Here is a 21,362-nt window from a genome sequence, read left to right as displayed (position 1 = left end):
ATAGGACCCAGTGTATGACAACGCTTTTGCATAACGGCGACGATCACACCCTCTGTGAGAGGAGTTTGGAATAGCAATCAGGGAATGATTACTCAAAGTCAGAAAAGAAAAAGGAGCAACAAATATAAATGAAGATGAGTTAAGCGGTCAATTCAAAGAAGAAAAATCTAATCAAACTATTCGAAAAGTTTCTCGGCTGTATTTGACCTCACTGTTTGTCTGGTGAATGATGGGCAATCCACATCAGTGGCGGTTGGGATAAAGTGCGACGTGTTCCTAATCAAGCCGGTCAGCCGGCTTATTTTCATTCTGTGAAAATCACACTTTTTTCTTTGTGACAAATGTCTTTGATTGACCCGCCAGCTTCACAGGGTCATCTAGCAAATGAGTGGCTTGCAACATCCACACTAGACAATCTGCCTCCACTGAAGGAAGGAGAAAGAATAAATACTCATATTTGTTTCATTATAAAACGTCCCTGAACAGCGATGACTGGCACGCCTTCAGACCTGAACAACTCGAGGTGCGGATCTGTCAGCAGCGATCCACAATAAGCCCTCCCGCCAGAATAAGCGGGATTGGAGCAACTAGAAGTCCAGCTGGGGTGGATGTCTTCGCTGTGACATTGTAGACTATGACAGGCTTCTGTTCTTGTGCAGACAGGGAGAATTTATGGAAATGGAAGCAGAGTGTTGAGACGGATGGTAGCTGATCATTGTCTGTCCCGTGCAGCAATCAGGTGAAACCCTGCAGGGCTGAATTTAAAGCAAATGTGCCCTATAAATCTCCAGGTTTCCCTGGGCCGCCTAATGAAAACTAATAGACAGACTGTGAAAGGAGCCATCCATCCTCATTGTTTCCCCGCCCAGTAACGGGATACTTTCCTCTCAGTTGTGAGGTAAAGCTATAAAGTGTTTACATGCCAGCTTCTCAAGGGGAAGTCAAGTTAAAAGTAAACAAGCTTGGGCTAAAATGATTTTTTAAACTATATTTGCCACCTAAATATAGGAAAAGGTTGTAGCCTGTGTTAAACATGGAATTTATCATCTATCACCGGCAGCTTAAGGGAGAAGAAACTCTATTTACAGTACAGTGTCCCGAAGCCTTTTATTTATTTATTTTTTAGATGCATGAGTTGTTGTATTTCATCAATATTTAGAATTTAAAAATGAATTTCTGTAAATATCTGTGTTGAGCATTGATTCTTTTGCACTGAAGAATGACATGGAGATTGGTTCGTGAGTGGAACCGCAGGGAAAAAGGCAGAGAGAGGATGGGAGGAGAAGCAGAGGCAAGGGGAAGAGGAGGAGGGAGACAGGGAGCCTGTTGGTGATCTCAGCCTGCAGATAGGCACCACGGAGACGTTCCTAAATAGAATGTGACTTTGATTTCTCACCTCATTTCACTCTCAGCTGTCAGATAGGTTTCTGCTCAGATGACATCTCCTTCACAACGATGCGCAAAAATGTGGAACGGGTCAGAAATGAGGCAGCTGCTGCCCTACATGCCAGACAGTCTCTGGGACATCATCACCTCTGCCGCTCTCCTGTGACTCACAACACTGACAACAACATTTAGAACAACAAAACTTAAGGCACAGCCATGCAAATGATGCCCCGCACTTTTCGAACATCCCCGCCCCGCGCGCAACTTCTGTTCCCCACCTCGGAATTTTTGTCTGCTTCTGCGTCTCCCTGCGAGCAGCCGTGACCCATTTACCTCTGATCAATCAATGTCGTGGTTTTACCTGTGCAGACATGTTGATGCACAGCCGTCACACAGCAGCTCTATTAGCAGTTCCCTCTTAAAAAAAAGGTGGTTTTTGGCATCGTCTGCTTAAGAAATGGATTGTTGGATATGATTTTAATTACACACTAAGCAATTAAATGCTAAATAAATCATTTTATAAAGCTTTTAAACCTGCAACAGCATCAACATTTTAGGTGATTGATTGTTAAAGTAACAGGAAAAATATCTGGTAAATTCATTTATTTATGGCTTACGCTCCAACTAAGTGAATAAATAACGACTGAAATGACTGAATTAGACGAAAAATGCAAAACTCATAAAAAGCTCATCTTTTGGAGATCGGTGGATTACACAGGTCAGCGACAAATAATGTTGGTTATTATAACAAATGTTATGAATTGTAAACATTTTAATGACCCCATCAACTGTGCAGCAGTACACTAAGTAATACAAATGCTTATTAATAAATAGGTAGTCTGAAGGGTCTGCAGAGCTGTTATATAACCAGAGAAATGTAGCTATAAAAAATGTATGGTGAAATAATTAAAAAGCAAAAAAAGCTATTGGTTGCAACTTAGAAACCATTTATAAAGAGCACCTCGCCTGCTAGCACATTACCTCTGCATTGCAAACCTTTAACTTACAAAAATATTTCTTTTATATAACATAGACACACTTTAACAAGGAGCACAGGGGGTTCAGAGAGCCTTCGCTGTCTTATAGGTGTATAATTCATTTAAGAATGTGTTTGCAGTGTCTCAGATGATGTCAGCCGAAGGTGTCTCGGTTGGAAAATGATGAAAAACAACAGCAACACATGGCTATTTCCAGCTAAGCTCAAACCTCCTGTGCAGTCTGACCACATACAATAAATAAGATATGTGTCTCGTTCCGTAACTTCATCCTGCCTCCCCCTCTTGATGGTGTTCTCATCTTGAATCCCACAAGGGTTTAAACAGGATTGGGGAGTATAGCCCGAGTCACGGACAGGCTGACTGGTACGGAAGGATCAACCAGCTCAAACTTCAGTCCCAGGCCATAGATTTTTTCAGCCATCAGGGACAGCTCTGCAACAGTATCTACTAGAGCCGTCTAGTGAGAACATATCAGACTCATATCTGTGATCGGCCAGCTTGGTCTGTGTAAGAGACACCAGAAAAATGCTGCCGTCCTTGTGAGGGATTATTCTCGAAACATCCGCACTAGAACAATCTGCCTGTGCTTGCTGGATCGGGTCATTTTCAAACCTGTTAGCAGTTGCCCCCGTGGTGTCATGAGGCCTACATACCACCTGCTTGGCTTGTATTCCGACCAGCTCTGCTCCACTTGGCCAAGAATACTATCTCAATGAGACAGCTGGGTACTGGTAACTACTCTCCAATGTTTCATCAACAGGGATTCATGTGTTATTCATTTGCCTCGGCTGCTGGCCGATGGCCATGTAATGACTGTTGATCACTGCAGTTGTATGCTGGATTGAGATTTTTGCCCTGGTAAAATCTGCTGTTCATTATTCCTCAGACATCCCTAAGCCAGGCACAGAGCCGCTATTTAAACCATATGAATAACCCAATCAAGTCGACATCCTCGGGAACTATAGCTGCCTTATAATCAAATTATAATGAAATTCTCATGGAGTCTCAAAAGCATCATAAAACTCTGTTCAATAATTCACGTGGCAAATATGATATTACCAAATCTTGTTTATAAATTCGCTAGCCTGCCACCCATCAGTGCGCACTTTTTGCCCCACAGCAACTCCGGCTGATCCTTCAGCTGCAGAAGTCAGAGAGGGCTGGCAGCCACAATATTAAAAAGGAAAAGCCACTTGCTGGTTCTGCAATATAAGTGTAAATATGGGCACCTTAGAACAGCTGGGTTATGAATAATGGAGGCAGGTTGCCCTTGGTATTCATGGGAGGGGGAACATTCTGGCACTCAAAAAACAGAGAGGGAGAAAGTTCACAACCCCTGGCTGTACTTCTCTTTTCTTAGCTGCCTATTTGCACACACAGCCATTAGATGCCGGTCAGGAGTGAGACAGCAGCAGCAACACTGGCGGATGCTGCAGGCCTTTGGTTGAATTCGCTTGTCTCTTTTATCCCCTTTTCCTTCAGAGATGCATCTAAAATGCCGCTGGAGTGGGGTCTGCTGCTGCTTGTGACAATAAATAAATAAATGACTCAATGCCCTTGCCAGCTAGCATTAAGAATAGAAAGAGAGGTCAGACGCCTTAGGGTGTGAGACAGTGCAGTGGGGTAATTGTGCAGTGACACTGCTGATCATTTTGCAAGAGGAAAATATAACAGCCCCCCACAGCAAACTGCAATCAAACTCAGCAGAACTCAAAGGGCAAAAACATGTATTTTTACACTTTTGTTTCTTAAGACCCTCTAAATTGTTTATATTGATTTTTTTCTCTATTAACCAATTACTGTCTCAGCTCCGAATTAATGCCTGTTCACTGATGAGTCGCGCTGTGGCAAGCCAGCTGGGTCAACGGTCACATCAGGCAGCAAGTTTTGTAGGTAGACTTGCTAAAGTGTTAAGACAGAAAGAGCACACATGATATATATAATAAGCTGGTTGACGTGTCATCACTCAATATTATTTCTTGACTTGATATGAGTTCAAGGCCACATGAAATACTCTCACTGCTGCATGTACTATACTTTCATTTTCCGGTGCAACCACTTCCTTTGAGTCTTCCTCATTTACTTCTGCTTCTATGGTGACTTCTGACCGTGAGAATGATTTCTGTATTTTCAGCTGCGAGGAAATGAAAAGGAAGCAACAAGACTAATAGTGGAGACACCGAAACCGTAAGTCATGGCACTTTCATATCTGCCCTAAATATGTTGTGCACACTTCTTCATTTGCACTAAGCATTGAAGAGGGGGCACAACACGCCCAAACCTCTCTGAAAAACTAGCAAATATTGTACTAGTTATACAGCCATGGTAAGGTTTTACCTATTACGATATACTAAAATACACCGACTGCTTACATTGGAATTAGGAGGGTAAGTAGCGGCCAGGTGCTAATAATCAAATGCACCTGATTAGTTGATCATAAGTGTGAGCAATTCGAGGTGCACAAGGTGAATTTGCAATCCTCAGATAAACTGCAAAAAAACAAAAAAAAGCTGCATCCCAACTCTGCAGGCCTCAGTCAGTATGTCAAAGTTCATACAATGACAGTACATTTAGAAAAAAACAAACAAGTGTTAAGTTCTTGTTGCCAGCATGGCTTAGGTTTGCAAAGTTACATCTGTAAAATACCTCAAGACTCATGGAACAATGTCCTTTAGACAGATGAAACCAAGGTGACCACGTCTGGCCATGTTATGGCCATAATGCACACCAGCTCTCAAGCACTTTGGTGGAGGGGTGGTGATTTGCTGCCACAGGACCTGGGCATCTTGCAATCATCGACCTCTGTACACCAAATGATTCCAGAATCAAATGTGAGGCCATCTGTCCCACAGCTGACGCTTGACTGTAAACACTCATGCCATAGGACAATGATCCCAAGCACAGCAAAAGATTACAACAGAATAACAATTTAAAAAGCAATGACAGAAAAAAACCTGCCTTCATGAATGTGTTGATGTTTTATAGCTTGTCTGTCAGAGGTAACGCATGTGGAACGCTGCAAGCACAACAACAAAGGATTTGGGCAGAACATAAATAAGTAATCCATGACTTGTTGCAACAGTAACATAAGATATATTATGACTACTAATTCTTTTTTACAAATAACACATAATAAGAAAAATATCTAGCTAAATAATAGATTTTTAATTGACCAAATGTTATGAAACGGTCTTAAACACCCTACGTTGATCAGGCTGCAGTGACAACAATGGTGCAAGCTCTGTATTTTATTTTGTTGGTACGATTGATAAGATGATAATATAAAAAATAATAATGATAAAACTCCCGTAAACAAGCTTTTCCACGCTATAAAGTCCAGGGAAGCCAATGTTCCTGAAGGACAGTGAACAAAAGGTCACATAATGTCTCAGACATCTCAGACTTGCATTTTGAAACCTTTTTTTCACTCCTGACATAAATGGAAATCCAAACTTTCTGGACATGAATCACAACAAAGTTTGTGATGATTTTGGAAGGTATGTTTTATATTTGAGAGTTGTTTTTTCTTTAAATTTGGGGACACTTTTAGCAGTATCTATCTTTATGTTTTTTTGAGTCATCCAGTAGGATTATTATACCTAGAAGTCGTGCTGGGTGTAGTTTTGTGACACCAGTAAACCAGTATAACGTGCATGGATGTGTAAATAAAACTTGTACACAGCCCAGTGGCAAATATGCCAAAAACATTTTCTATTCTTTCACTCTGAGACACCCAGTGTTCCTTTTGTCTGCGAATGTGTGTGGGATAATTGCTTTTTGTTACAGCGCGCATCAAGTGATGAATATGGAAGTCGCAGTAATGAGCTCTTCTGCTACGCCAAAATGGCCATGCAGTCCTGCAGCGTTCCTGGCGCCATGGTAATACACTTGGGCCAGTAGGCCGGGGGCATGCACTGGTCTGCCACACCTGGTGGCCCTGCAGTGTACTTGGAAGCAGGTAGAATTAAGTGCAAGTCATTATCATGCGTTATAAGTGGGTGTCTCGGAGGCTGTGATAATCACGGTGAATCACAGGAATCTCCCCGTCACGACACACTGCTTGTATCCCATGGAGAGTTTTTCTCAGTGGTAAACACTGTTGTCTAGGATGTAAAGAATTATAGGTGAGCTACTATCAGTGTTGGGGAGTAACGGAATACATGTACCGCCGTTATGTATTTAAAATACAAAATATGAGTAACTGTATTCTGTTACAGTTACCGTTTAAAATGTGGTATTTAGAATACAGTTACTTTGTTGAAATAAATGGATTACACTGCGGTACTTCCCTGTTTCATATTGTCGCGGGTCAGGACTGTTTGGGTTTTGTTTGACAGCTACATTCTGTTGTTCCAGGCTGCAGCGTTACGGTTGCCATGGTTACAGGGTGACGCTCTCTCTCTCTGTGTTTCCTGGGTGAGAGCGCGGCTTTTTGTTGTTGTTGTTGTTGTGCTAAGCTAATAGGCAGAATGCTACAGGCATAGCTCTAAAGAATGTAGCATCATAGGCAGTGTAGTCCGTGCTGCAGGGAGAATGGACTGCCATACCCGTTATGTGTCTGTGAGCGAGGGACGGAGAAAAAGTACGAGCTGTCATGAGCAAAAACGGGAGCTGGAAGCATGTAAATATAATAATAACCACTGCAGCCAAGAAGAGTGCCTGACGAGCCCAGTTGTAAGTAAGCTATTAAGACTCGACTGTACGCTGTGTTTGTGTTTTCCTCCGAAACAATAAGTTCCGTTGGAGCAGCCTTTCAACGCCTCTCTCTGTCTCTCGCTAGCAAGGTTGACCCAGACAACAAAGTAAAGCTAGTTTTCGGCTACGAGCCCGACATGGAACCCGAACCGTAGTAAAGGGACCTCTGGCTAATACGTGGATATATTAGCCAGAGGTCCCTTTACTATGGTTCGGAGCCGCGGACCTTCAGTAACAGTAATAAATCACAGCAATAGTACATTCACGTAGTTGTAAACAGCATGATAATATATTAAGTAATCCAAAGTATTCAGAATACGTTACTCTCATTGAGTAACGTAACGGAATACGTTACAGAATACATTTTGGGGCATGTATTCTGTATTCTGTAATGGAATACATTTTAAAAGTAACCTTCCCAACACTGGCTACTATGCATGTTTATTTGCTGTACAAGCATCTCCAACCATCTGCCATTAAATCCCACTACAATGCCAGAAGTACAGTTTAAGTAGAATTAAAAATGCCGTTTTCCCCACTGGGTTTCTTTTATTCCTAATCTAACAATCTGCTAAAGCAACACTTGTCTGATTAATCTTAAAGGTCCACAAATGAAATAGCAAGAAAAAACAGTTAATTAGGGAAGAAAAAAGTTTGCCACTACATCCCTGCGTGTTGCGTCAAGCGCCAGCGCAACTGCAGGGCCCCAGGATTTCAGTGCACAGCTGGATTTGTGTTCCTACATCTGCTGCTGCAACAAAGCACAGGTGAGTCTGAGTTTTTCCTGTATGTGTTTAGATCTTGTCAGTTGCTCGATTCTTTTTAGATACTGTAACCTACTCAGGGGTGAAAATGTTTTGAAATACCAACTTAGACGGCATGAAAAACCTGATTTATACAGGGCACACTCAACACTGACGGAGTGCAGTCCACATGAAATAGAGTTATTCTGTCTTTTTTTCTTTTTAAAAAGGGCAGACATTCAAGCACAAAGTCAATAACAGAAGGTGAAATTTTTTGTGAATATTCGTACGCCGCCTCCATCAGAATAATAATGTGTGAGAGAGCCTGACCGTTGCATTTCCGCTTTCTAAAACATCAGTCAACTCTGGTGTGGTGAAGAAAACAACTTAGTCTGTGTGATCTGTTCTGACTGAAATGATCAGTGCCCCTACAGTACAGAATTTCTCCATAGCTAACGCGGTGGAGCACTCTGCTTCCTCCCCCACTTTATTCATTTATGAAGGGGAATCACTGTTGTCATCAAGAATCAGAGTCAAATCATCACAGCTGAGGATTCCTGCCTGTATATTTCATTTTAATACTTTCATTTATTTGACCTTAGATATTGATTGCAACCTTAGGACTCATTGAGATTGTAAGCAGAGGTTGAATTTTGTGAATTATTCATTTAATTTGACTTTTATTTATGATTTCCTTAATAAAATGGGCATGTGTTGGGCCTTTGATTGCCTCAGGTCTTGAATTATAAGTCATCTATCTATAAGATATAAGATATTATGTTATCTATAGATGAGATACTACAACTGACTAGAAGTCAGTTCTGTTTCCTGACATAGTAACGTGGAAAATAACGTTTTCGCCAGACTCTAGTCCAATTTTGGGTCATGCAACAGTTTAGCTGTCACACAGATAGGTTCACATTGGGTCGATAGTACTTTGTTATACAGAGGAGTTCACGGTTGGCTTAATGATCGCAGATGCACGTGGCTTCAAAACAAGTGCAAATCATCACCCCTCCACCGCCGTGCATGACAGCTGGTACGAGGCGATGTTTGCTTTTCACCAAATGTGGCACTGTGCATTATGGCCTGGATCACTTTGAACTTGCCTCTCCAAAAGATGTTGTTCATGACTTCTTGTGGTTTGTTGCCAGCATGGCATGTTTGTTTTAGATAGAAGAGACTTCCTGCTCTAAAACCCTTAAAATAAGCCATACTTGTTCAGTCTGTTTTGAACCATGCTGTCATGAACTTTAACATTTATCAGGCTAACTTATGGCTGTAGAGTTTGATGTGTAGCTCTTGTTTTTTGTAGTTTTTCTTGCACAATCTGGGACATTGCTAATTGCTTAAATCAGCGGCGCACAACCTTTTTTGTGCCATCGACTGGTTTACGTCTGACAATATTTTCACAGATTGGCCTTTAAGGTGTCGCGGATAAATAAACAAAATAAAACCAGTACCGGTACCAAAAAAAAGATTAGATTTATTCATAACACACGGGAAAAGACCCAGGGAAACCAAGTTAACAATAAAAACAATTTAAAAAAATAACGCTAAAAACCAATAAAAACCCTGAAAACCATGAATTTCACACCTGAGCCTCAACTCTTGCGGCCTGGTACCAAACGACTCACAGACCGGTGCTGGTCCGTGGCCTGGGGGTTGGGGACCGCTGGCTTAAATGTTTTGCACTTGTGAATAACCTCTCTCACTGTACAGTAGAATGATGGACTTCAAGTAGGCGGAAATGGCTTCATAACAATGCCCAGATTGCTTCTCTAAGATTGCTGATGTCTTTCCTCTTCGACATTCTCTTAAGACACACCTGAATGCTTCAGACCCACACGGTGCCAAAACCTCTGCTTTTATAGAGGTGCTCGCACTTGCTGATGGTCATTTAATCAAATGCCTTTGATTATCACCATCTGGCTGCTACTTACTCTTTTAATTCCTATGAAAAGATTTTTCCCAGTCATGTGAAGAAGAATATTTTCATGACTGAAATGAATGCAATTCTTAAAGATATATTATTTGCTATGCTGAGCAAAATACTTTTTTTTTTATTGTGAAGAGGATCTGAGTGAAGCTTCATTTATATCACTTTACCTACTTGCCTAAAAATGTGTAACTTCACTTAAGGCAATTTCTTGAGCCACACACAGCGTTCATCAAAGCTTCCCCAATATGAATTTTCATTGATTCCTTAATCACTTTTGTCTCGTTACATATTCACCCGACTAACATTTTAGTGTAGTCTAACAAACTGTGTGCTACAGCACTTTGGTAGGTGTCGTGTTTCCCCCACAGGCGCAGCTGTCCTTCATTTGATCCATAAAAAAATAACACTTGAAGAAGTCCCATGTATTTTGCATTGACTGCATTTGGTTGTATAAGCTGGGACCGCTAATGTGATTTGTAAGGAGAGCATAAGATGTAGCATCCCATTGCGGCTGACACATTTGAATACAGAGTCAAGCGATTAACAGAGAAATCATGCATGAGTGAGCTTGCTTACCAATCTGCTTTGTGTATTAGCCAAAACATCCATATATTAAAGCTCTCTGAGCCTAATGAACATCCCGCTCTTATTGATGATCCCATTGTTGTGTGGAGGAATTTACATAATCGCTTCTTTACTCAGATTAAATTTACCTCCATTAAAACACACCTCTCTTCCTCTTCACTTTAGCTGCGATCATAACACTATCTCATATACATGTTTGTGTTTTGAAAGCGCTCTTTCTTTAAATCGTCTTTTCTAAAACCAAATTGCATGTGAACAGCAAAGCTGTTTTTTACTACTTTCTGCTCCCTGTGACGCATCATCATTATATCTCACAATATTTTCTGCTGAGACAGGAACTCGCGGAGAGTGTTTTTATGTTCTTGGCGGGGAGAGAGAGGGGAGGGCGGTTGGGGGCGAGGTGGAAGGAAGCAGAGAGATAATAGTTTGAAGGCTGTGTCAGTGGTAGGCAGGCTTCAGAAAACATCAGGGCAGCATTCGGAGATAAAAACAGGTATACCACCCTATCATGTCCTCAGAGCAACTGTGCTTTGATATGTTCTAAAAACCCCATTGATGTCTCTGACAGCACTTTTCCCTTTTTTCTTCCTTCTGTAATGATAGTATGCTCTGAGAATGCTAAATCAGGTCTGGTTTAGTATCAGTGAATTTCATCAAATTCAAAGATTGAATTTGCGCTCAGATATTAATAAGCTGGGGGAGAGAAAAAAAAACCCTTTAAAGCCCAACAGGTTATTGGCTGCATTACATTTAATAATTTCTATGAGGTTTTGACCATGAAAGAAATAAAAAGGTTTGTGTCTGGTTTCTCAGGAATTTTCTCTTGAAAAATAGTTTTACAATCATTGTGACACAGTAACAGAGAAACAGAGCATAAGCAAATGAAGAAACACAGATAACATCTTAATAATGTCTTGTTGGTGGCAAACACAGACAGCGCAACCAAATACAGAAATGCATATAAATATATTAAGAGTTCAGATGAAAACGAGTCTATCTGATATTTTTGCTTCTTTTCTTTCGAATCAGGCAGTTCAAATGTCTGATTTTCTCCCAAAGTCCCTTTGCAGTTTTTATTATTATTTTCTTTCCCCCCCCCCCTTTTTTAAAGAAAGCCCTGGGTCCACATTTTTTGATAAGACATAGCAAAATCGCTAAAGCCGGAGACATTACAAATGATGAAAGCAGAATTCAAAATGAAAACCGAGCAAACTGATCAGCAAACAGTATGACCATACAGTGTGACACGCAATGACAGCACACTTTATTGCCAAACAGTAGCAGAACAAATAATAAACAGAGGACAGTCTGCAATAACTACACCATATACTATGCTCAAAATAAATAAAGAGTAATATAAAATTTATATAAAATCTGACATATAAAAATAAGTAACAAATATAGTATGAAAAGATTGTAAGTTAAGATACTTTGAGTGTCACATCATCTAAATTTGTGGTGCGTTCTAGGCATGACATGTCAGTTGCACCACCAATCAGATACACAAATAAATATATAATATTTTAAAGGATACACATTCTTTACACATATCTGGAATAAGTAAAATCAGAATGTTTAGTTTTAACACAGTAATCTACAGGTTTTTTTCAGATACTGTAGCTAAAACACTTCCACGTAACTTCCTCTGTGTACACAGCTCAGTGCATGAATTACAGTTGTGTTTTCTCAAAGGCCTCTAGTGGAAATTATTGCAACACTTAACTAGCATTGTTGCACTAACCCCTGCATTTGGTGGTCTCTGACCACACATGATACCAAGTTCTTCTGCGGTGAAGATGACAACTTAACAGGAATACACAAGAAATTATAGTTTAATGCCTGACAGGAATCTGGCACTGTTAGCTAGCTAGTTAGCGCTGGCAGCAGCAATTTGAATTCCTTCTAGTGGTTGAATATTAGCTTGTCCCTCCCCCACTGTTGCATCAGGCTAGTTCATGCCCATAGTTTGTTTAATCTGGTCTAAATCAGTTTCTAAGCTATTCACCTATTTGCAATTTGAGAAAACTTAAAGTGGACTCCAAGCAAACCAAATTTAGTCACTCCAAGCCACACGTGACTGTTCAGTATGCTTATTGGTCAGATGTGTCTGCGGCGGGCGCAACAAAACAAAATACAGGAAGAAGGTGCTTCTGGACCAGTGGGTAATATGGAGGATTTACCCTAACTTTCCATCAAATTTAAAGCTAGTTGCTACACATTTACTCTACACATTTGTGATATTTGGCCACGTCTCAGATTCAAACCTGCAAGGTGTTTAAGGCATTGAACTCAATCTTTCATACTTCACTAGTAGTTACCTGGTAGATGTTCACTAGTAGACCAAGACCATCTGTACAAATGAGTTAGGTCTAAAAATACCCACAGCTAAGATGCTAACTATTGCGTGTGAGGGGCGTAGCTTGTTCCACATTTATTCGACTGTTAAGAAAACACTATCTGGGTACTTGTAGTGCACTTTGGATTGCTAAACTTCCCAATATAAAGTCACTTATGGACTCAAAATAGCAAGTATATAATTTTAAACATAGCACTGAGTATTTATCATTCCAGGAAGCACAAATAACTCAATGCTCAGATGTGTTCATTAGATTTTAGCATCTTCCAGAAACATTTTTTTTTTTGTAACTTAGTTTCCTTTCTTCCTCTCGAATATTGAGATTTTTATTTTTATTTTTTAGTATTTTCCGTTGCCTACATGTGCTGTTAAATTGCTGAATAAATATATTTAGTTGCACTTTCAGAACCCCCATCCCACCGTTGTATACCAGCCCCAAAGCAAAAACATGATAAAACGTGATTTGGAATAGCGAATATTGGTCGATAATAACGACTGCTGAATAATGCTGCTGGACAGAAATTATGTAACTTTTACTGTCTGTGGTCAGCACCTGAAGGTGAGTGTGAAGCATTTGGAAAGGGTGTATGTGTGAAATAAACAATGACATTTTGCTGTGCCATAATTTTTCTGATGTTACTGTCAGGGAACTCATTTCAGCTCTTCAAGTTTTCAGACAGGGTCGTGCACCCAAGCACATCATTATAAACTGCTCTGGCCACCCACAAAACACACACACAGATATGTTTTATGCAGTGCATGCACATAGACACACACACAAGCACAGCTGAATAGAGACCCATTTGCCAATTCCTGATTAATTTGTTTGTCCATTTACTCAAACGCACAAGGAATTCAATTAGTTTCATAAAGTGGAACAATACTGGGCCTAATCTAAATAAATGAATCCACAAAACCATGTCATTGCTATTTATTACAAAAACACATTTCTTCCAGTTTTGCACTGTGCATTCCAATATCCACAGGCTGACCTGTTAGTCCCATACTTAGCTGCTCTTACAGCAAGTCAAAAAGGCATGACGCAAATCTGGCTGCACTTTTGCCTTACTTTTTATGCCACATAGTGGAAAGTCATGCTGACTAAGTGGCGTTCAAGTTCATTTACTCCTTACTCCTTATTGAATGTACATCTCAAAAGAAAACAAAAAACTGTGGTTTAAACCTTTGCATTCATTTCTGCAATTAATAAAAACACTATAGAATGCTTTAAGTTATTAGTAAGTGTTAATTTATTTAGTGTCAAAGGATAATAGCTCAGATATACAGCAACCTACTAATAAGTACAATTAACTCAAGACTATACTTGCTTTTGAGAAGTTTCATTCTGAAAGGGATCTTTCTTTTTTATCCTAAATAAAAGGCAGCATACAGGTCTCACTTATATTCATTGTTGTCTAATGAAGTGTGTAACCTGGTGCCCCGTGTTTTAAACACAGACAGCGGCAGCTCCAACAGCCCAGCTCCACAGCTACAGACAGAGATCGACTTGTTTTGCCTTTGCCTTTCCTGTTCTATAGACCCACTGAGACTTGCTGTGCTGTGCCATCAGTAACCTATACAGTGCTGCATGTCAACTCACAAGTGACTGCTACAAATATCAGACAACCCGGATGAGACACTTTATCATATTTCATTGCTTTTCAAACGTATTCCAAGACAAGGGCAATGTGATTTATTATTTATAGTCCCAAAGCCACCTTATCCTCTCTGCCAACAGGCAAACTAAAAATAAACAATTCATTTAGGATTTCTAAGCACAAATCATGGAAGCTTTGAGATTTTCGTCTTAGACATTACGTGCTTTGACATATGGTCCTGCTCTTCATTAACACTGATTGAGAACTGTGGCTCTATTTTCTATATCGCTTGAGGGAAAATGCATATTTTTGCATAAAAAATATTTTTGCTGCTGTTCATTACAGAGATACACAATCAATGCGCAGCTATGTTCTTTGTGTTCTTTGTCCACATTTTAAGCACTTACAGGCCTGAGAAGGCTATGGGAGACCAGGTTATAGGACAAGGTTACCTTGCCAGGATGCTTATCGTGGAAAAAGTGGCCTGCTAGGACAAAGCAATTCAGAATTTTATTATCATTCAAATTAGAACATATAGAGGGTCTTCTATCCGATTGGTGAAATAATGGGAGTCATTTATCTAGGTCTCACCGACCTTTCATTTCCCATTCATGTCTTATTAGTGGAGCATACATCATCATCCTGCCATAATTAAAAAGAGAAAATCAAATTGATTGTGGGAAAAAAAGGTGTATAAAGGTACGGTCTGAATAGGGTTGTGTGGTCCTTGTAGTCGTGTTTCTGTTGTGGGTTTTTAACTGGCCTTTTCTGTGTTGATTTTCTTTTGTTGGTTGGATTCTTGGCCAGAGCCCAGGAGGGACACTAACTGGACCTCGTAGGTGTTTATCAGCTCTGGGCAAACCTTTGCCTTAATCAGAACAAAAGCATATTGGAGCTCCTGTGATTAATGTGCCATAAGATTGAAAAAAAAGGTAAAAAAGAAAAGTGTTTCTCACGAATATTAGCCTTCATAATGGATTTATGAAAAACAAAATTAAAACGGCATGAGCTGATGGCTGAGATAAGGCAGGATTTATAAAGTAAAAGTGCATATTTTCGCAGTTTGCACTTCTTGTTTTCATTGCCACACAGTACTAGGAGGAAACGATGTTATTCAATAACAGATGACAGGCAGCATTTTAAATTGAAAGTGATGGTACAGTGGAGCCGGGGATGTCAGAGACAGAATTTTAGTGGAGACTAAGAGATAAGAGACAGACTCATCAAAACCTAAACAAATTGAATATGGAAGGAAGTTCCATGTTTACAGGCGTCCGCAGCGCTTTCAACTTCAACAAATCCAGATAGGAACTGAAAGGAGAGTAGTTAACTACTCATCACACTGCAGTTCAATGAGCATAACTCAATACTGTGTCTCCTCTCTTCCTAATCTGAAGCTTTCAATTCCCCAGGGGTCCACATTGGAGAAGATAAATGGGGTGAGAGTTACCCTCAAAGTGGCCCTAATGAGAAATCTGTGGGAGATGCTCATATTTTATCTGCAAAATAGAACAAAACAATTCTCCCCAAAGCCCTCTTAAATGCTAATTGAATAGTAATGCAATGCCTCAGGCATCTTGTTGTCAGCTCATTTGGGCAGTGATTTGTCTCAATCCGTCATAGGATTCTCACTTTTGGCACGCTCTCAATGAACTGCTCAATGTGCCATTGAAATTCAATTTCATAAATCCCTGTGCAGTACAACAGCCTCTTTGCCAGGACTGCTTTTCACTTTATGTCATCACAATTCCTCTTTTGCAAGGAGATTTGGTACTTGAATACACCAACTTTGGAAAATCTGCATTATCTTCTTTTCTGTTTTATTTCGGCGTCTTCTTCTGCAGCACCAACCTGGACAGAGGTCCAGCAGCTTTGCAATTTGGCCAGCCTCCCTGTAAAACATAGTTAATCGGCATTCTCTATCACGTGAAGATGGATTCCCTGAGAAACATAACAAAGTCTTATCTCACTGCTGCACTAATAAAAATGATGGATAACATGGGAGCCTGAGATGATTGGAGACAATTGGATTTTGTCCACATTATGTAATTCAAACGCTGCTTGGAGAACAAGCCGTGGTCTCTGGTTCCTCTTTGACTTCTCTGCACCCGGCAGGGTTATGAAGAGGCCACAGCCAACCCTGCTGTGACAGAGCTGGAGCTGCTTTTGCACCAGAGCTGTGCTGTATTAGTTTAGCTGCTTGTAACATTCAGCAGAGATGCAGCTTCTGGATCAAGTCAGAGGTTAACCTGTTGTATTTGTAGGCAGATATGAGATAAAACGACCGGCATTAACAACATTGCTATTAAGGGAGAATTGTGGTGTACAAAAGGTATTTTTTATTAACAACAAACAGAATTTTGGCTCTTTGAACTCACTTCAATAGATCTAACAACCACATTGTTTCACTCCAACTTGAATTCCAAAGACCAACTACTGCTGCTTTATAGTTAGGATTAAGAACACTAACTTTGCCTTGCTAATAAAATGCTGTGTCACATTAAGTTAAATATTAGAAAAAAACAAAAATCTTGTTGTCTTATTAAATTGCCCCCTTCCGGATTTTTCAGTTTTTTGCATATTTGTCATTCTTACATGTTGCAGATCATCAAGCAAATTTTAATATTTGACAAAGATAACCTGGGTAAATACAAAATTCATTCATTTTTTAAAGGATGATTTCATTTATTCAAGGAGGAAAAGCTCTACAAACCTATCTGGCCCTAAACCTAATAACTGGTTGTGTCACCCTTGGCAACGAGAACTGCAATCAAGTGTAACGAGTCCTCCAGATTGCTGTGGAGAAATTTTGGTCCACTCTTTTTTGCAAAATGGTTTTAATTCAGCCACAATGGGAGATTTCTGATCACCAATGATCTACTTAAGATGGTTTAAGCCCAAGTATCTCAATCTGATTTTAGCTGAAATTTGACCATGACTCTTCAAAACCTTCATTTTTAGTTGGACTTACTTTGGATCGCTGTCCCTCTGCATAACCCAAGTTCACGATGACACAAACTGATGGTCGGACATTCTCCTTCAGGAGCACAATTCATGGCTCCATCAATTACAGCAGCAAGGCGTCCTCAAGCAGCAAAACACCCCCAGACCACAATACCACCACCATGTTTGACTGCTTTTTTTATGAAATGCTGCCTTAGTTTTATGACTCAAACACTCCAAAAAGTTCAGCTTTTGTCTCGTCAGTCCACAGATAGTTTTCCCAGAAGTCTTGGAAATCTTCTCTCCCATGGATGCCGTTCTTACCCACTCTGTTTCTTACTGTTGAATCGTGAACTCTGACATTAAACCGAGGCAAGTGAGGCCTGCAGTCCTTTACATGCTGTTCTGGGTTCTTTTGTGATGGCGGGTGAGTCATCGATGCGCTCTTGGAGTAATTTTGCTAGGCCGGCCACTCCTGGGAAGGTTCACCACTGTTCCAAGTTTTCTTTATTTGTGGATAATGGCTCTGACTGTGGTTTGCTGGCGCCTTAGAAATCGCTTTGTAACCCCTTCCAGCATGACTTTGTTTCTCAGGCGATCTCATGTTACTTTAGATAATGACATGATGTGTTGCTTTTTGAGATCTTTTAGCTTGCTTCACTCTCTCAGCTTTGTGAATTTATCTGCACACAGGGCCAGGTCGGTTTGGATAACTCTGATCCCTTAATAAAGGAAATCATCATTTTGAAAAACTGTATTTTGTATTTACTCAGGTTATCTTTGTCTATAGGTAAATTGTGTTTGATGTTCTAAAACATGCAAGTGTAAGAAATCGTGTAGAAGGCACTGTAATTATGTTAAAACCTGATGCATGCAGTGAATGTTTGCATGAGTTTGTGATCTAAAAGCAACTTTGAACATGTCTTTTCCTCCTCTGCTGAGCGCCGGATGTCAGCTTTGATTTTCAAGCTCACTACCACCCCCTGGTCCTTTTTAAATTCATTCATTTGCCTCATCTTAAGTTCAGCTTCAGTCCAGCAGCCCTTCTCACTGTGAGGTGGCAGAACAGGTTAATCGCTGGGTTTTTGATTGCCATGCTGTAACACATGAATATGGAGGAGAAAGTATGGTGTTAAAACAGAGATAACAGATTGCTATCTCATGCTCGCAGCACTCTGGTGTGGCATAGCAGTGTCGGAGTGGAGAAATTTTAATCACAGAGCTATGTAATGACATAAATCTACATATCATGGATGAGTAAAAATAATAGATGAACTCCTTCCAGCTGAACACACTCTCTGCATGTACTGTATATGTCAACGAACCGCACAATTCCTATCTCATGATCAACTTTAAACCAGTTCCCGTATCCTGGAGCTACTGGGATTAGAGCACCCACTCTAAAATATGACTCAAGGATTTAAATAACACACTCATACTCTATGTTGCAATACATCAAAGACTGACCTTTACAACTTTTGAGGCTCAACAAATATCTAAGACTGAGCCTCATGTTTTTACTCATAAAAGAGCTTAAAGAATATCTCCTGGTATTTTCAACCTGATCCTTCATCTCTTTTTGTACTTCTAGACTTTCTCTTTTCCAAGGACTGGTGCATCCGATAGGCCAACAAACACTTTTTTTTTTTTTTTTTTTACTGTTTCTTCTGCAGTTCTGATGTTTTCCCCCCTTTCTAAAATTTCCCTAAAGAAAAGAACCAGATTCAGAATCAGTCAGATTAACTGACCTTGAATGATGGATCTTCCTTGCTACTTGTCTGTTAGTCCATGACACAAGCATCTTCTGGGTTTGTCTGGTTCTGTCGCTGGTTGACAAATCAGAGGAAAGGAATATTACGCCATCATCGCAGGATCAGACATTATTTTTCGTTGTTGCCAATGCCTTAGCCCCGTCTAAGCCCTCGTTATGTTTAATGGTGTGAGTTATTGCCTGCCCTGAGCATTGTAACTCACGGGACGCAGAGCATAGAACATTTATAGACCCTTCAGCCACTATACAGGCTGAGGCCTTCTTCTGCAGTGAACGGAGGATAAAAGAAGAGCAATATGCCTCATTGTGGTGCTGTTCTCTGATACCTGAATTTTAACATTCTCACCTCAGGAGAAGATGATTTAAATAATTGATGTCCTTTACTGCATTGTGTTTGCAAACAGTCTTAGCTTTTCAAGCGTGGAAAGCTAAAGTACTTTGGAAGGATCCACTGAAGTGACGTGGACGGGGTCGTATTAGGGGTCAACCCATTATCCCTACTAATGTGCCGTGAGATTGGTAGCTAATTGATATTGCATGCTAATTGATATTAGCGCTGGGCACACTACCAGTTTTAGGTTTTATATACTGTGCACATATATACAATTAAGAGAAGCTCATTTACTCCAATCTTCCTTTCTTTTCATGGTTATGTCTTGGATTTACATTTAATATTCAGAGTCTAGAGCACAGCACCATCGCACAACAGCTGAGAAAAAAAACACAGAGAAAGCAATGAGTCAGAGAAGTTTTAGGCTACAGAGGGCAAAAACTCCCAAAACTTTTAAGGTTTTGTTGAATATTTCCTCCAACAACAATACTGTACCATTGACGACACGTTCATCGACCACTTTGGTGGCTTCACCTCTTCAACTGTTCGACATGAAAGCAAATTGCTAATCAGTCAATCACATGGCTAATTAGATGAATTTAAGCATGCAGATATGATCAAGATGATCTGCAGAAATTCAAACTGAGCATCAGAATAGAAACGAAAGGGGATTTAAGTGACTTTGAATGTGGCGTGGGTGCTGGTGTGATTATTTCAAGAACTGCAGATCTACTGAGATTTTCCCACAAAGACATCTCTAGGGTTTCCAGGGAATGGTCTGAAAATAAGAAAATATCCAGTGAGCGACAGTTCTTTGGGTGAAACTGAGCTGATAAGATGGCAACAGTAACTCAATAACTCATTTCACTCGCTATAACCAAACACAAAGTCACCAAAATTGGAAAATTGAAGAATGTAAAAATTTCTGCGGCAGCATTTGGATGGTAGGGTCAGAATTCTATGCTGTCTGTGCCATCAAGAATTAAGGCAGCTCTGAAGGCAAAAGGGGGGTCTAACCCAGCTCAGGCGAGTGTATATTCTAACACAAAGACTCAACATACTTAATGAATCTACAAAAAGATATTTCTGATGGATATGCTATTTGTTAACAAAACAATAAAATTATCAGATGGTTTCTGGTCTCATGAGGTGTGAAATAGTAATTGGCGTTCTTTCTATCAATAGATCATTGTTGCACTACAGTAATTAAATTATCAGCAGACAATCAATGGTAAAGAATAAAAGTACAGTTGGAAATATCTCACGTTACACATCCAACTACTTGTCAGAGATTTCATAATTAGCTTGTTAATTATGTTTTAACTTGAATTATGACATTTTAATCTTTTACACATGAACACATCAACTTTGAGATCATCAACAATAAAAATGATCATTATCTGCAAACAGCATCATTTTAATTGTTATCACTTCAGCATGACATAACATGTGCCATTGCAAGAAAACGTTTTGTTTTCTTGCAATGGTAGTTTTGATGTAGTCAAGTACGGTGACCCTGAGAGGACAAATGGACTGCAACTTAAGAAAACACCAGCAATAAGAAAAACTTGCAAAAGCACACAAAACACAAACAGATTTCCAAAAGCACAAGGGAAGTATTTCTGGGGAGACAATAACACGACAGACCAGTTGCAGGAACCAAAATATGTTACGAATTGCGCTGGGAGACACTTAAAAAAAGTGGAGGATCTATCGGATTGGTGAGGAAAGAAAACATGAGAGGTAAGTGTGTTAGCCTAAATATTAGCCTAAAAATCTGTCATCAGTATTATATGAATCATGATAAAACACGCCTACCATGTTTTGGGTTCCTGCAGCTTCCAAAGCAGTAACTGCAACGATTACTTTTGCCATCTTTTGCCCACACACCCCTCCCCCAGCCAACAGAATAAGGCAATGTCCTTGTTGCAGTGAAGCCTGGTCTTTGCAACAAGCTGAGACTCTGCAATGCTTAAAGCCCATGTGCCATAAAAAAGAGAGAAAGCCTGACTAA

The sequence above is a fragment of the Neolamprologus multifasciatus genome, chromosome 2, assembly GCF_963576455.1.
Source record: "Neolamprologus multifasciatus chromosome 2, fNeoMul1.2, whole genome shotgun sequence".
Lineage (NCBI taxonomy): Eukaryota > Metazoa > Chordata > Actinopteri > Cichliformes > Cichlidae > Neolamprologus > Neolamprologus multifasciatus.
This window is presented reverse-complemented; position numbering follows the sequence as displayed.